At 42.8% G+C, this 5,322-nt stretch overlaps 2 non-coding genes across 2 annotated transcripts; one reads left to right on the top strand and one right to left on the bottom strand.

Annotated features, from left to right (window-relative positions):
- Positions 1-236: 236 nt before the first annotated feature.
- trnag-gcc (transfer RNA glycine (anticodon GCC)) lies at positions 237-306 on the bottom strand. The gene has a single exon. It is a non-coding gene; the product is annotated as a tRNA-Gly (tRNA).
- A 4,253-nt stretch (positions 307-4,559) lies between these two features.
- Positions 4,560-4,631, top strand: trnaq-uug (transfer RNA glutamine (anticodon UUG)). The gene has a single exon. It is a non-coding gene; the product is annotated as a tRNA-Gln (tRNA).
- Positions 4,632-5,322: the final 691 nt, after the last annotated feature.

Raw genomic sequence — 5,322 nt, forward strand, 5'->3', positions numbered from 1 at the left:
GAAAAAAATCAGTCTGCATGGCCACATTATGTTCTCACAAGTACGGTAATTTTATCCATATTCCATCAAACACGGATCACAGTCTCTTGACGTGCCTAGTGCACCAACAATCAAAATTTAGCTAACATGAATCGCTGAAATGTAGAAGTCAACATTACCAGAATTTAGTTGTTTGCCTTCACACAAACAGGCCCCTTTTGTGAAAGGACTATTTCCGAATAGTGGTAAAGGGAAGCTGCATTAGCCGGGAATCGGACCCGGGTTCCCGCGTGGCAGGCGAGAATTCTACCACTGAACCACCAATGCTTGACGTGCGTTGAATTGCCCCACTGAAAAAATCAGTCTGCTTGGCCACATTATGTTTTCACATGTGTCAACAAAATGGTAATTTTATCCATTTTCCATCAAACACGGATCACAGCCTCTCGGGCTGCCAAGTGCACCAAAAATCAAAATGGACCTAACATGCATGACTGAAATCTAGAAGTTAACATCACCAGAAATTAGTTGTTTGCCTTCACACAAACATGCCCTTTTTTGTGCAGAGGATAATTCCGAATTATAGTAAAGCAAACCTGCATTGGCTGGGAATCGGACCCAGGTCCCCCACGTGGGAGGCGAGAATTCTACCACTGAACTTCCAACGCTTGATGCTGTTCAACTTCCACCACTGAAAAAAATCAGTCTGCATGGCCACATTATGTTTTCACAAGTGTCAGCAAAATGGTAATTTTATCCATTTTCCATCAAACACGGATCACAGTCTCTTGACGTGCCTAGCGCACCAACAATCAAAATTTAGCTGACATGAATGGCCTGAATGTAGAAGTTAACATTACCAGAAATTAGTTGTTTGCCTTCACACAAACATGCCCTTTTTGTGCAGAGGCTAATTCCGAATTGTAGTAAAGCAAAGCTCCATGGGCTGGGAATCGGACCCGGGTCTCCTACGTGGGAGGCGAGAATTCTAACACTGAACCACCAACGCTTGATGCGGTTCAAATTCCACCACTGAAAAAATCAGTCTGCTTGGCCACATTATGTTTTCCCAAGTGTCAGCAAAACTGTAATTTTATCCATATTCCATCAAACACGGATCACAGCCTCTTGACGTGCCTAGTGCACCAAAAATCAAAATGAAGATAACATGCATGACTTAAATCTATAAGTTAACATCACCAGAAATGTGCTGTTTGCCTTCACACAAACATGCCCCTTTTGTGAAAGGACTATTTCCGAATAGTGGTAAAGGAAAGATGCATTGGCCGGGAATTGGACCCGGGTCTCCCGCACGGCACTAGGGAATTCTTTAGCTAGAACGCCCTAAACTGGTTCCCATTCATTTCCTATGGTACTGCTAAACCACTACAGATGTAATATATCCTTGGCCGCTAGTCTTCGCTCTGGAGACGTTTGCCGCCCTGGAGCAGTTTAGCGAGTGAAGCTTCCGGCCCCTCTCAGTAATCGTGTGGACAGCGGATTTACAGCACACACCGATTGAGCTCAGCTGAACATTACGCTAAAAGGTAAGTTATTTATATTATTATGAATGAAAAGATGTTAAATGACCAAACGTGTAATGAAATGTTATGTTGTCCCTGTCAGACGTTTTCTATTTTAACGTTACATGAATGCTATAAAGTTAGTAACTGTTCATGTTAATGTCATTGGAAAAAAAAACCTTCACAAGGAAAAAGCTAATAGCTACATCCCCTGAAGATTTTCAGATTTCTTTTTTTACTTTTTTCTGAGAGAGACGTAGACTTATCTTTATTAATCCTTTTGGGATGACTCCCGGATGGGAATTGAAATATCACTGAATTAAAGAAGAAACCTGGGTAAAACATGTAATGTTAATGTTGTATATGGATTCAAAACCTGTAAATGCAACTGCGGTGGCTGGAAATCAAACCTGGGCAAAATGATTGAACTGCTATGGTATAAATCATGGTCAAAAAGTAACACACCTGTTGCCTTTCTGCTGGACAATACAACATTCACTGCAAATCTTGTAACACAGACTGAAAATAAAAGCTAAGAAATACATTGGTGGCTGGAGATTGTTCATAAAGGCAAATCCACAACTGGGTATTCTGTGATGTGTCATTGATTTTCTACCTATCCTAAAGAACACATTTTGTTGTCGGCAGGATTAAAACCTACACAGGGAGACCCCAATGTATTTCGTACAAAAAAAAAAAAAAAACAGAGCCATATTGACACAAAAAAAGGATTTTACAGCAGAAAGCACCATTTTACACAGTAGACCTACAATGAAATGGTGATTGCACTGCTTTGAAAATTGTAAGAACCTTCTTCATCACAAACCTGATGGCAAAAATACTCTGGTAAAAGTAGAAGTACTGATTTAACGTCTTTACTCAAGCAAAAGTAATAAAGTAGAAGCTTAGCCATTTACTTAAAGTATAAAAGTAAAACTAGCCTTAGGAATGACAAAGCTACCTGGACCAGACAGATGTTAATAGAGAGACGCTGAGAAAACTACAGTGGACATGGAAAAATACTCTTTATTCTTTATTCTTTATATGCCATTGGCTACATTTTAAATGGCTGTTTGCCAATAAGCCTAAAACATATATAAAACATATAGCTTATTTATTGTGACAGAGACTGGGACTCCAGGTTAATAAGATTCTGAACGAGTTGCAAGATATGAATTCAAGTGTGATTTTGTGAGAAGTCTGTGTATATTCCCATCCAATTAGATTCAATTTGGTATTGATGACGCAAAAATAATAACTAACTCCAGTGAAATTATTTGAAATTTAGTGAGGACTAGATTAGGACTGGATTTAAAGCTGATTCTGGTTTTCCAACTTGAGCCCAGGTGTGTCTGTTAACACACAAACGGAGAAACTTCTCTCTGTTGATGCTTCATTACAATCAAGCATCAGGATAAACATGGGGGGGGGGGGGCAGCTCTGCTATGGTGTGGTAATAAAATAAATAAATAACATTGCAAAGGCTACCATACACAATGCATAGGAATCATATATGCTAGTAAATAATAACAATAAACCCATTATTAATTACATTATCTTAATAAGCAAGGACGTTCAACAATCGCTGTTATATCAAATCAACAGCCAGGTGTAATCTAGGTAACAGGTGAAGAACACAAACAGGCTAACTTTTAAATGTGCCAGAACTACAGACCAACACAACAACAGGTTGTGTTGGTCAGGTTGAGCTGCACATGTCTGCTTATCAGGCTATTTTCCTGTTACTCAGAAATTGGGGAAGCTGACTCATGCGGAAATGTAGAAGCTGGACGTGCATTTTATGTTTCTTACATGTCAATTGGATTCTGACTTTGAATTTAAATATTTGGCATCCAAGAAAATTTGGGAACTGATGATGTATCAGTCATTTTGCTGGTGGTTTCTTGGTCACAGCAACAAGCTTGATCATTGACATCCAGTTATCACAAAACTGTTGGGTGGGGCCTCGTGTATTTGCGTGTATTACATCAAGTGACCTGCATACCAATGACAGTAAAGATTAGTATGTACATGGTTTGCAGAACTGCACCTTCTAATAGAGGTAAGGCCACTTGGGTTATCTTTGGGCTGCTCTATGGTCTTCTGCAGAAGGATCGATCTTTATGCCACAAGCATTTTGCTTTATGTGAGCTTTGCTAACTGTGAACTCACAAACGCAGAGGCGAACTCTCCAGTTGAAGAGGAGGAGATGCAGCGGCGCCTAGAAGCTGAGGAGACAGGCTTAATTGCAGGGGGTGGAACATGTCTATGTCTGTGGATCCTCGTGGAGGCAGCTTGATTGATTGTTATGTTCCCTTATTTGTGCGATATAACAGAGATCTAATGTTTTATCAAACCGGGTTGGGAGAGTAACCTTTCTGGTTACTTCTTGACAAATAAAGCAAATAACGTCACTCAAAGAAAGTTACTGGCTGGGAATCAAAGCCATATCAACCGCAACACATCTGGACATTGAGAATGAAAGTAAATGCTCAGAGATGCATCAGTGGCTTCCAGTTTGAAATTATAGTATTGTCCATGAAGGCACATCTGCCATTTGTTATAAAGGGATGTGTGACCACAATGAAAGAACGCCCCTCGTTGTTGGCAGGATTCAAACCTGCGAGGGGAGACCCCAATGGATTTCTAGTCCATCGCCTTAACCACTCAGCCACAACAACCTGAAAAGCAGTGTAATACTGATTTGCACTAATATTTACACTGACTCACAAAAAAAAACGAGTAACATAAAGTTTACACGAGTAAAACACTGCATAAACTTTTGCTACCGTGTGTTTATTTAAATATGGGTACACTTTACATGTAGGTGTATACTTTACTGCAAATTAAACTGAGATGTCAGGGTTTCAATCTCCACCTCTAAAAAGTGCCGCTTCTTAGCCGGATTACGTCTGTCCATGTCGTAAATAGTAGGGGCGAGGACTTAAAACCGAGAATATATTGGGGCGTGATATTTTAATTGTTGTGATTGTTGTGTGCCGTTAATATCACACATGTGGATATAATGAAAGAAACTGCCTAGCAAACTCTTTTAAAGGTTCCATGGTGTAATGGTTAGCTCTCTGGACTTTGAATCCAGCGATCTGAGTTCAAATCTTGGTGGAACCTGGTTTCAAACCACAGCACAGGTGAAAAAATTCAACCTTTCAACTTTCCACATCTAGTTAAAAGTAAGCTTACAGGTTTAACCCTTGTGTTGTCCTCGGGGGTCACAGTGACCCCTCCATAGTCTTTTTTGCTGGTTTGGGCTGTAATATCTTCACTAGGCGGGGTCCGGGAGACCCCCGTGGCACTCGTCCCTTCACTAGGCGGGGTCACCGAGACCCCGTGGCACTCGTCCCTTCACTACGCGGGGTCACCGAGACCCCGTGGCACTCGTCCCTTCGCTAGGCGGGATCCGGGAGACCCCCGAGGCACTCGTCCCTTCACTAGGCGGGGTCCGGGTGACCCCCGAGGCACTCGTCCCTTCACTACTCGGGGTCTAGGTGACCCCGAGGCACTCATCCCTTCACTACTCGGGGTCTAGGTGACCCCGAGGCACTCGTCCCTTCACTACTCGGGGTCTAGGTGACCCCGAGGCACTCATCCCTTCACTACTCGGGGTCTAGGTGACCCCGAGGCACTCATCCCTTCACGTCGGGGTCCGGGAGGCCCCGTGGCTCGTATCCCTTCACTACGCGGGGTCCGGGTGACCCCCGAGGCACTCGTCCCTTCACTACGCGGGGTCTAGGTGACCCCGAGGCACTCATCCCTTCACGTCGGGGTCCGGGTGACCCCCGAGGCTCGCGTCCCTTCACTA

The sequence above is a fragment of the Etheostoma spectabile genome, unplaced genomic scaffold (genome assembly GCF_008692095.1).
Source record: "Etheostoma spectabile isolate EspeVRDwgs_2016 unplaced genomic scaffold, UIUC_Espe_1.0 scaffold00010008, whole genome shotgun sequence".
NCBI lineage: Eukaryota > Metazoa > Chordata > Actinopteri > Perciformes > Percidae > Etheostoma > Etheostoma spectabile.